At 39.6% G+C, this 12,048-nt stretch overlaps 1 protein-coding gene across 2 annotated transcripts in view; it reads right to left on the reverse strand.

The window, feature by feature from the left end:
- LOC124777713 (mucin-2-like) overlaps positions 1-12,048 on the reverse strand; it is a 107,634-nt gene that overhangs the window by 30,229 nt on the left and 65,357 nt on the right. The gene's annotated exons all lie outside the window — the stretch shown is intronic.

Here is a 12,048-nt window from a genome sequence, read left to right on the forward strand (position 1 = left end):
AAACATAGCACCCACCAAAATATCATGAGCTCTTTCAGGTCTATGGCACAAGATCAAGAGCAAACATATGATGTGTCACTGGCGTAGGTCTTTTTCCTAAGGTCATCAAAGTGTCCATGATGAAGAGCACAGTGAGTGATCATCCCTCATCAATGATTACCTAGGTGAGCTGGTGAGCAGCACATCTTGAAGAATTGTTGCTTCACAGTTACAGTGCTGAGCAGCCATTTTCCACAGATATTGCAATCCTTGTTACATGAAATTGTCACTAAGCACCTGCTATTAAAGAAATTGCATGCCAAGTGGGTGCCAAAAAGCCTGACACCGAACAGCACTGACATTTCTGCAGTGATGTCATGATAACAGTGATGAGTTCCTTAACAGGATTGTCATGGGTGACAAGACTTGGATTTCTCACTTGACCCCAGAAAAAAAAGCAGCATTCAATGCACCGGTATCACAGTGGATCTCTGGTCAAGACGTAACTCAAACATACCGTGTCAGTGCACAAAGTGATGTGTACAGTACCCTGGGACAGGACGGGTATTCTGTTCATTGATTTCCTGCCCAGATTTGAAACAGTGAATGCTGACCAATACTGTGAAACAGTGCGGACACTGTGACATACCATTCAGAACAAGAGGCATGGAATGCTTAATGCACATGTTGTGCTACTCCATGACAATGCTCGTCCCCAGACAGCTTGGTGCACAGCAAATGTTTTGCAGATGTTCTGCTGGAAGCTGTTTGATCATTCAGCATGCAGTACTGATCTTGCTCCCAGCAATTTCCATTTTTTCTTGCACCTCAAGAAATTCCTGTCCTCTGGCCGGCATTTGACAATGATGAAGAATTGAAGTGACTTTCACACACTGATTCCATTCACAGATGGCAGGCTTCTATGACACAGAAATACGAAAGTTGATCCCATGATATGACAAGTGTCTCAATTCTTTTGCTCACTGCATTGAAAAATAGCTCAAACATTTCTGTACCTGTTGGCTATAAAGTTTTTCATGTAACTATGTTGTCTTTGTTTAAAAAAATAGGGAAACTTACTTTCTGGATGTGCCTCATATTTATTCATCAAGTTAAGTAACCAGTAAATAATAAAACTGTAAAATGCAACAATGGAAAATCTGGAATGGAATAATATGTGGTCACAGCATCTGGAGATGACAGCAGCCATGGACTTTCTCTGATACCTAGATAATATCCAACAGCTGACTTTTAAATGTGTTGATCTACCACTCAATGGCTCCTCTATTGCTGTTAGTAAATATGTTACATGTTCAAGCCATTCAAGCCACATGATTGTGTCTGTTGCAACATTTATATTAGAAAAAGTAGTGTTTTGTGCAGTTAATAATGTAGCTGAAAGAAGTCTCATGTCACACCAAACAAAAATGATGTAGATTATTGTACATAAATTCAAACATACAGACAAGAACATTTTTCTGATTGGAGGGAAATAATTGATGGAGTTCCACATGGTTCTACTTTAGGCTCATTATGGTTTGCCTTACATGTAACTAATGCTCTACTGAACAGAGAAGCAAGTTTAATTCTTTCAGCATATTATTATCAACCTTAGCTGATTTACATCAACCAAAGAAACTGTAAATTGTATTAAAAACAATCATTCACAAAATTTGTACAGATGTACATTCTCTCTCTTAACTGAATATAAGTTGTAAAAGAAGTAAAAATAAAACACCTTATTCAGTTCTGCAAATCAAATGGTACAACACTGATTACAGTTTCATATTATGGACTAAAAATAATAACAGAGAATTGGAATTTAAGTTGGAGGATGTCCTGGAGTATGTTAGACAATAGGATTCTGTTTCATTTGCTGTTTATCTCATTTGAAAACTTGGAGAGAACTATTTAATTGTTTCAGTAGCTAATGTATTTAATTTGTTATTAGTATCACATATATTCTCTCATAGTATTTACTGTTAATAACCCATTATAGTTCAGAAGATGTGATGCTCCCCTTGTACTTCAATAAAATAATCTTGTGATTAATGTTTCAGTGACTTGAATGTTAGTATCCTATGACAAGCAAGTCATAGTTCTTTCTTCATCAGCCTATACTAACTGTAGTACCCATTTTGCACTTACATGCAAAGCCTTGCTGAGTGTGGCTGACAACACTTATGTCTATGAAAGCAATCTTTCAAAACAGCAATGGTGCCACCTGACGTCATTACGGAAAGTGAATAGTTGGCACAATGTATCTGTTGACTACAGTGGCACCACTGAGCAGATGGCACTTATCACCAGAATGGCTCCTGCATACAAGCTGGCTCAGAGCTAGTCTGAATCAGATGCAATTTGATCAGCGGAAATGTGTGCTGATCGATCTAGGTAGTTTGGTTTTCACTATGGACGTTTTTTACAGGTGTTTACCCTTCAAATTCTGTTAGTTACTAGCAGAACTCTGAACTATGGACTGGACTTTGATTAGAATGCTTACTTAAAATAGCTGCTCTGCTCCAATAAGCGTACTGTAACATATCTCAGTGTGATGAAAAAACTAGGGCAAGTCTCAGTTAGCTTTGAATGTAAATCACCTTTACAAAAATGGTGACGGGGGGACCTGTGACGTGCACAAATCAGACTTTGAACATTTTATGATTAGGCAAGATTGTGAGTTTTCAGTCATGGAGCAACTACAACAACAACTAATTCAAATCATGCAGGGTTATCAAGAGCTAATGGCAGCAATGTTACAGGCAGTGCAAGCATTCATTAATGCACCTCCTACAGCACCCATGCTAACAGCTTTCCCACCCTTTAACAAACAAGGTGATGAGTGGGATGCTTACTCTCATAGATTTGTAGTAACATTTTATGACTTGCCAAATTTCTGACATGAAAAGTCCAAAGGTCATGTTCTTGTTACGAAAACCTGAACTGTATCACATAATACAGAAACTAGAGCTGCTAAAATATCTAGTGCAACTTGAATTGTGCAGAATATTTTTTTACGAGATCATTTTTTGACAATAAAACACATTATTGAATCCAGGTTAGAATTATGGCAATAAAAAAAAGGGCTACACTCAATCTTATGCAGACCGGGCAATCAACCTAGAGGAATACAACTGATTGAGGACCACATTTATATTGAAAATTTTGTGGTAAAATTTTTTTCTGTTTGTTTCACATGAAGATAAAGACCAATGTTTGTGAAATTTAGTGGCCTGACGTGGAAAGAGGGAATAAACCACTGTGATCAGCAGTAGTGAAATTTTATTTTGCTAGCAATTACTCAGTTATTGTTGCTCAAAGAAAGTTTTGTGCTACATTTGGTGGTAGTGTATGTCCTTCTCAAAACAGTTCAGTGACATGTTGAATCCCACAGAACTGGTGGCAGTACAGTTGATGCTAAGTGTATGACTAAGCATAGATCTGTATACAGTCAAGAAACCATTTAAAGAGTGAGAGCTGCAATCAGAAACAGCCGATAGAATTCTGTAAGAAGGCTATCAAAAGAAATTGGTGTCAACATACAAAAGTGTGCAAAGATCCAGATAAGCTACTCTAGTTTGAAACAAGGACATTATTGCAACAGACATTTACCAATTATGCAGTATTACATCTTCTGTTATTATAAGTGCTTTTTCAGATCACAACAGACATTTACCAATTATACAGTATTATATCTTCTGTTATAAGTGCTTTGTCAGATCACCATGCAGTAGAACTAAGTGTGCACAAAAAAAAAGTTCCTACACATAGTTGCTACAGATATATTAGGATGAATCAATATACAACTCATTTGAATAATATGTGGATTGGAACAGTATTCTAATGACACATTATATTTATGGCAAATTCTCAAGTGAACTATACTACATTCTCAACCAAGCCAGACCATTAAAAAAAAAGAGAATTCAAATTTAGTCACATGCTGTAACCCAAAACTGGATATCAGGTTCAGTCACTGAAGCTAGAGAAAAACTAAGATGGTATGAGTATGCTATGTTAAATGACTTGAGCAATAAAAAATTAAAAGAAGAGTTCAAAAAGTATCAGAAATACTATGTAGACCTCCTAATTTTGGAAAAACAGAAACATTTTGAAAGTATCACTCAAAACTCAAATAATATTTCCAAAACTTCATGGTCACTAATAAATAGAGAAATAGGTAAATTTGGGAAACATACAACTGAAAATCACTTGGTGATAAACGGCACAATAGAAACTGATCAGAATAAGATAGCAGATCTACACTCCTGGAAATGGAAAAAAGAACACATTGACGCCGGTGTGTCAGACCCACCATACTTGCTCCGGACACTGCGAGAGGGCTGTACAAGCAATGATCACACGCACGGCACAGCGGACACACCAGGAACCGCGGTGTTGGCCGTCGAATGGCGCTAGCTGCGCAGCATTTGTGCACCGCCGCCGTCAGTGTCAGCCAGTTTGCCGTGGCATACGGAGCTCCATCGCAGTCTTTAACACTGGTAGCATGCCGCGACAGCGTGGACGTGAACCGCATGTGGAGTTGACGGACTTTGAGTGAGGGCGTATAGTGGGCATGCGGGAGGCCGGGTGGACGTACCGCTGAATTGCTCAACACGTGGGGCGTGAGGTCTCCACAGTACATCGATGTTGTCGCCAGTGGTCGGCGGAAGGTGCACGTGCCCGTCGACCTGGGACCGGACCGCAGCGACGCACGGATGCACGCCAAGACCGTAGGATCCTACGCAGTGCCGTAGGGGACCGCACCGCCACTTCCCAGCAAATTAGGGACACTGTTGCTCCTGGGGTATCGGCGAGGACCATTCGCAACCGTCTCCATGAAGCTGGGCTACGGACCCGCACACCGTTAGGCCGTCTTCCGCTCATGCCCCAACATCGTGCAGCCCGCCTCCAGTGGTGTCGCGACAGGCGTGAATGGAGGGACGAATGGAGACGTGTCGTCTTCAGTGATGAGAGTCGCTTCTGCCTTGGTGCCAATGATGGTCGTATGCGTGTTTGGCGCCGTGCAGGTGAGCGCCACAATCAGGACTGCATACGACCGAGGCACACAGGGCCAACACCCGGCATCATGGTGTGGGGAGCGATCTCCTACACTGGCCGTACACCACTGGTGATCGTCGAGGGGACACTGAATAGTGCACGGTACATCCAAACCGTCATCGAACCCATCGTTCTACCATTCCTAGACGGGCAAGGGAACTTGCTGTTCCAACAGGACAATGCACGTCTGCATGTATCCCGTGCCACCCAACGTGCTCTAGAAGGTGTAAGTCAACTACCCTGGCCAGCAAGATCTCCGGATCTGTCCCCCATTGAGCATGTTTGGGACTGGATGAAGCGTTGTCTCACGCGGTCTGCACGTCCAGCACGAACGCTGGTCCAACTGAGGCGCCAGGTGGAAATGGCATGGCAAGCCGTTCCACAGGACTACATCTAGCATCTCTACGATCGTCTCCATGGGAGAATAGCAGCCTGCATTGCTGCGAAAGGTAGATATACACTGTACTAGTGCCGACATTGTGCATGCTCTGTTGCCTGTGTCTATGTGCCTGCGGTTCTGTCAGTGTGATCATGTGATGTATCTGACCCCAGGAATGTGTCAATAAAGTTTCCCCTTCCTGGGACAATGAATTCATGATGTTCTTATTTCAATTTCCAGGAGTGTATTTAACAATTACTTTGCTTCTGTTGGCTCCAGCATAAACAATCAGCTTAAAAATCATAAATACAAATTCAAAGGATCACCAGTGTCAGGAAGTATACTTTTGATGCCAACAAGTAAAGAAGAAATAATTAAAACAGTGAGTAGCTTAAAGAATTCCCATGCAGCAGGATATGATAGTCTTAGTCTGGACACTCTTAAGAATTGTACACATAAAATTGCATCACTTTTATCAACAGTTATCAACTTTCATATGGAAGATGGTCTATTTCCAGATGAGTTGAAAATTGCTCGAGTTGTGTCTATTTTTAAAAAAGGAAACCGAAATCTAGTAGAAAACTTTTGACCCATTTCTTTTCTTCCAATAATATCAAAAATCTTTGAGAAAGTAATATACATAAGAATCTGGAACTTCCTGCAATGCAAAAAAGTGATTTCTAAGGGGCAGTATGGGTTTGTCGAGGGGTCATCCACCATTACAGCAGCATCCAACTTAATTGAAGGTGTCACTCAAGCAATAGATAATAAAGAACATGTATGTGGCATATTTCTAGATTTACAAAAATGATATTTGCAAGAAGGTATGTACTATCATATATGTCCTAAGAAAACTGACACCTTTTTGTAACATCGCCACTCTTAGACAAATACATTTTGCATTATTTGAATCCCATCTAAGCTATGGGATAGATGTATGGGGATTCAGCAGTAACAGTAATATGAAAAGTGTACTTATCTTACAAAAGAAGGCACTTAGAACTATGGGAAAGAAATATGCCAGGGAGCCCTGCAGAAATTTGTTTAAAAAATTTAAAATACTAACTGTTCATAATATGTATGTACTGAAGATAATAATTATGGCAGTAAACAGTAACAAAACACTTAATAAAGAAATACACAACACAACACTAGAGGTAGAGAGAGACCCCACATCATCTCTCATAGAACAACACTTTATGAGAAAAGCCCTCGATATGCAGGCATAAAACTACTGAATTGCTTCCATCCTGATATCTCCAAATTGCCCATTATAAAACTAAAAATGAAATTAAAATTATGGCTCCTAAACAGTCCTGTATATTCAATAGATGAGTTTCTAGATTTAGTACACTCATATGATGGAAGACTGTCTATCTAAAAATATATGTAATCTCAGGTCTTAGACTGTGTCACAAACTGTAAATATTTGAATCTCACTGTGTCACAAACTGTAGATTCCTTAATCTAAGTATTGCAATAACAAATTGTTTTTATGCATAGTCCATATATGTAATGTTGTTCTCTCAACTAAATTTAGAAAAAAAAGTTGTGTAGATAAAAATGCCAAGCAATAATACATAACTCTAGTAAGTAAGGCTCTGATTTATCTAGATGACTGGAACAAAAAAAAAAAAAATTTTTTTTTTTTGTAATCAGTTGATGTTGGATCAAAATAAATAAATAAAAATATATGATTTTGAGGTTTTGTAACACTGAATAGCCTCCCTGTTCCCCAGACTTGACTTCTCCATATATTTTTATCACGTTATTTGAAGTCTACAGTCTACATCAATAAACCAAACAAATTAGAAGCTCTGAAAGCAGAAGAATTGAAATTCATTTGATATAAAATGTAGGGGTGGGTGGGATGGGGGAATGTTTGGGACATCCGTTTTTTAAACTTTGTGGTTGTTGTCACTGGTTTACACTTCTATAATCTTTGACTTTCAACTGTTTATAGCCACCATATTCAAATTTCATCAACTGACTTGATTTTAGACATTACAGGTAAGTTAACATGAATTTCACTATCTAAAGTAAAAAAAAATGGCAACTTTTGAAGTCAATACACAGTGAAGTAACTAAATTTACTGAAGTGCCTGTATTATTATAAGTTCTTCATTAGTTTATCTTTGCAATGTAAAAAAGTTTTTTGTCATTACATGAAAGAAATCCAGTATTTTAGTATCAAATAGAAAAAATGATATGCAAGGGAGGACTGGGCCACTACTGTCCTAGCCCTCCCTTATTAAAATTTGATATTCCTTTACTGTTTACGGTCTGTTTTGGGAGCTGTGTAGGTACATGGTGAAAGACGCCCCCAGATATGGTAGAGTTAAAATTTATTAAAGCAGCGATAATGACAGAATAAAGGCCAACTATAAGGGTCAGTAAAGACATTAGTTATAAATGCGCAGTGTAGACAAATGACCATAAAATATCATTCACTTTTTTTACATGATTTTGTTTCACTCTCTTGAATGTAGAAGTTTAGTTACGCTGATGGGCTACGAGTCTTTTGTATCACATGTGTTTCTGAGTAAGAGAAGACGTAGTAACAGCATTAAGTATTTTTATTAAAGTGAAATAGAACCAAGTTAAGAAGAATTTCTTCACGTTTTATATCATCTTGAGAGGCACTGGTGTTCCCTGCAGTCGACTGCCTGCATTTACAATTGAAATGGAGGAAAGGAAGTCCACAGTCATATTTTCATAAAATTAACAGAAGGAGAAGCTTTCAGAAGACGTCAAACATAATTAAACAGGATGCTTGTAAAAAGTATGTTTCAGCAGCTCTGCAACGAATGTGCCCCAACCTGTGGAAGTAAACCAAGTGAATGATAAATCTAAGAATGTGCTGACCTCTCAGTGTGCAGCCCAGAAAATGTAGATGTGTTCATAAGCAAGCACTCAGTAAAGATACTCCTTGAGACAGATTCTTTGGTGTCCTTGCTAAACCAACCCACTTACTTAAGTTTTGTGTCACAGCCCTTGCAGGTAGCCAAAAGAAACATCTGGGCCTATGGACACCAACATGTGCCTTTGTTAGGAACACTTTCAGTTTTTCTCACATGCTACCAGGTCACTCATCCAGTACATTATCTTGTGGTAGTTGACACCAAAATGGACAATGTTTATAGAGAAAGACATCTTGTTTAGAGGTGTAACTCCTGAGAACCATCTTCACAATTCAAACTCTTGTTCCAGAGGCTAGGTGCAGAAGTACTCAGATGCAACCATCCTTGACATATTTGGGGTTCAAACTCTTGGTCAATGTACTAAAACCAAAGGAAAATTATATCGTGGGCATCAGTAACATGCAGTCACCCATGAATGAAAAAGACCTACGAGTGATTCTGCATAAGATCAATCATCATGATTATCTAATTACAAACCTAACTGAACTCTCTTACACATCGAACCAGATACATCACCAGGGCACACATTTCAAACTGTCACCTTGCTGTCTAGGATTTGGAAGATTGCCTTAAGTGGGAGCTGTATTCACAATATATACCCCTAGTCTGTTGCTGGCAGTAGTGATTAATGAATCCCCCCATGGCATAGGTGAAATTTTGTCCCATAAATATCTTTATGGCACAGAGCACCCTACTGCATTGCTTCTAAGACCTTATCCACATTACAGCAATGCTTCTCTCAAACAGAAATGGAGGCCCTCAGTATCATCTACCCAGCCCTGAAATTTAAATTATTATTTTATTGACAGAAATCTACATCAAGATGAACTTTCATGGTCCATCAACCATTGCTCACTATCTTTGGACCTAAGCATTGCTTTCCAGACTGGGCCTCCAGCACTAGGCAATGTTCTTGTTGAATTTTCACTATTCTATCCACTACCAGGAAGAGACATTTCATGCTAACATGGATGTGCTCTTGCAGTTCACCACGAGACTCTATTCAGCTTTTGACCAACTTGAATAATTGTATTTTCAACTTGATTCAGATCTGGATTTGGCTATTTTGGCTTTTTCCTTAATATCACACAATGCCACAGTTGCTACATGCAAGGAACCAACATTATGCTGCCTTTCTCACTTTGTGCCACATGAAGGGTTGGACTACTGGCTCAGAATGTTGTCCCTATTGGCCATGGTGAAATTAACTACAACTGGATCTTATATAAGGACTACTGCCACAGCTGGATTCTTCACTTTCAGTTGTGGGTGCTGTGCCATTTGCCCCAGGTCACTTATACTGCAACAGTCATGTCCTTGGAAAAAATCTTTGCCACTGAAGGCATCTAATGCTCTTTGGGTTTAGATAACAGGATGGCGTTCACCACTCATGACTTTGAACTGTTTAGTGCTTATAACAGAATTCAGCACCCCCGTACCATGCCCTTTCATTCAGCCTCCAACAATCGCATGGAACACTTAATCCACATATTCAAGACCCAGCTCTACAAGAACTGCCCAATATTGCACCTAACACCATCTGCAATATTCTGGCAACTTATATGGCCACCCTGATTGAAAGCTGCAGTCTGGCGGAGCTGATTTATGGTTGCCCTCACCACACTCTTGGACTTGCTGTGGCTGGCCCTGGCACATGTCATCAATGAGGCCTTCCCCTTCAGGGTGAACACTTCAGTGTGGCCCATGAACTTGGATGCCACCTAACCTGGATCTGTGGACAGCTTCCTTCCAACATAGATCCATGACGTGTATTGTGGTCTCTGCCCACAGGCTTCTGTGGTGCCATCAAAATTAATTTCATCTCCACCATCCCGTTCAGCAGCTCCTGGCTTCACCAGCCCCAGTGAATCCTCCAGTCCCAAGGTGGCTTATGCTACTTCCATTGAGCCTCAACCTGCCACAGACTTCCACAGTGGTGCTCCTGAGGGAGGGCTTGTAGTGGTGCCGTCTGATGTCACTGTGGAAACCAGTTAGCTGGTGCAACATTATTGTTGTTTGTTGTGGTACCACTACTTGGATGACACTTGTTACCAGGAGCATTCTCTGATGAATTCTGCATATAAGACAGCACATGGCCAGTTGTAATTTGATCAGTGAAACTGCACACCACTCAGTCTGTTGGTTTGGTTCTTTCTATGGACTTAGTTTACATGTGTCTATTCTTCAGACTCTTGTTAGTTACTGATGGAGCTCTGACACTGCACAACCTGGACTTCGATTAGGTTCTACATGACTGTGGTCCCCCATGAAGGAAAGGTCATTTTATTAGATTGTTTACTTAAAACAGCTTGCACTGCACCGAGGAGAATTCTGCAACGTGGCTCAATTTGTTAAATAAATTGGGGTAAGTCACTGTTACTTTTTAGTGTAAATAATATTTACAAAAATCACAAAGTTATTTTATTCAAGCTATAATTACAACAAACAAGAAGAATGATATTCATCATACTTTGTTTAATTGACTTCAGGATAGAAAAAGATGAACAATGCTGCTTCCAAAATATTTTTTTACTTACCTAATGATATAAAACATCTGACAGCCAACTACACTAAATTTGAAAGCAAACTATAAAGTTATTTCTCAGCAATTACGTAATTTACACAGAAGAGCGTTTATTTAGAAAAATGTTTACCTAGATGCTTTAAGGATATGTATTCCAAAATTTACATACTCATTTTCATCAAAACTGTCCAGTACACAGTTTTAATCTGCCATGAAGTTTTACTGGCCTGACACTGCAGCACAACTGAGATGGGGGCCTGTGTTGTTTGGAATTGAAAGGAATGTGACACAGGATAGGAGGGAAAAGGAGCAAGAGAATAGGGTAAGAATGTGGCACTGGACTGCTTGCCCTGGTGCAGGCATGGCAAGTTGTGTGTGCCACACAATGTATTTGTATGCGATATGCAATTCCCTGTACCTGTACTAATGTGAGCTCACCAGTGGCACATACCTACCCTATTCTCATGTAGCCTCTCCCTCTCAGTCCTGAGTCACCCTCCTCTCCACCCTTCTCTTTCCCTCCACTCTTCCTTCCTCCTTCTCACCCTCTCCAACCAATACAACCCCTGACCCTAGAAAAGCTGCAATGACTGGATGAAGTAGTCAGATGGGACATTGTAGCTGAACAACACTTGCAGTAGTGTCTATATTCCTACTGACTGCACAGTACCTCAGTTACATACTGAGTATTTATTTTTACTTCCTGCATTATTTGTATCCCTTTCAAGACTTTCCATTATCATATTTTTTAAATGTCTTATTGTTTTATTTCTGTGCTGCTGAGTGTCATATGTTTTGTATTACTTGTAGAACACTATACAATTATGCTTCTACACAACTATGCTGCAACACCATCAGTCCTGATTCTTTCACTCACACTTTTTATATTGTGATGAAAGTTTGTTTCAAAAGTGAAAAATTTCAAATATGAGGTACTGATGGCAACAATTTCATCTATAAAGCTGGTGAAACTGAAATGACTTGTTCATACACTATGTTCTTGGTAACAGGAATGATAAATATTCTGATATCTGATATTAGGTAACTACCTCCAATGGCTATGTTTTCATCTAGTACCTATCAAGCTCATAGGAATCCATCTATTTGGCTTACCAGTCTTCAAGAAATGTCTGGTTTTCCTGTATCTCTCACTGGCAGAAAACTTTCTTTCATAAAATCTTCAC

The sequence above is a fragment of the Schistocerca piceifrons genome, chromosome 2 (genome assembly GCF_021461385.2).
Source record: "Schistocerca piceifrons isolate TAMUIC-IGC-003096 chromosome 2, iqSchPice1.1, whole genome shotgun sequence".
Taxonomy (NCBI): Eukaryota; Metazoa; Arthropoda; class Insecta; order Orthoptera; family Acrididae; genus Schistocerca; species Schistocerca piceifrons.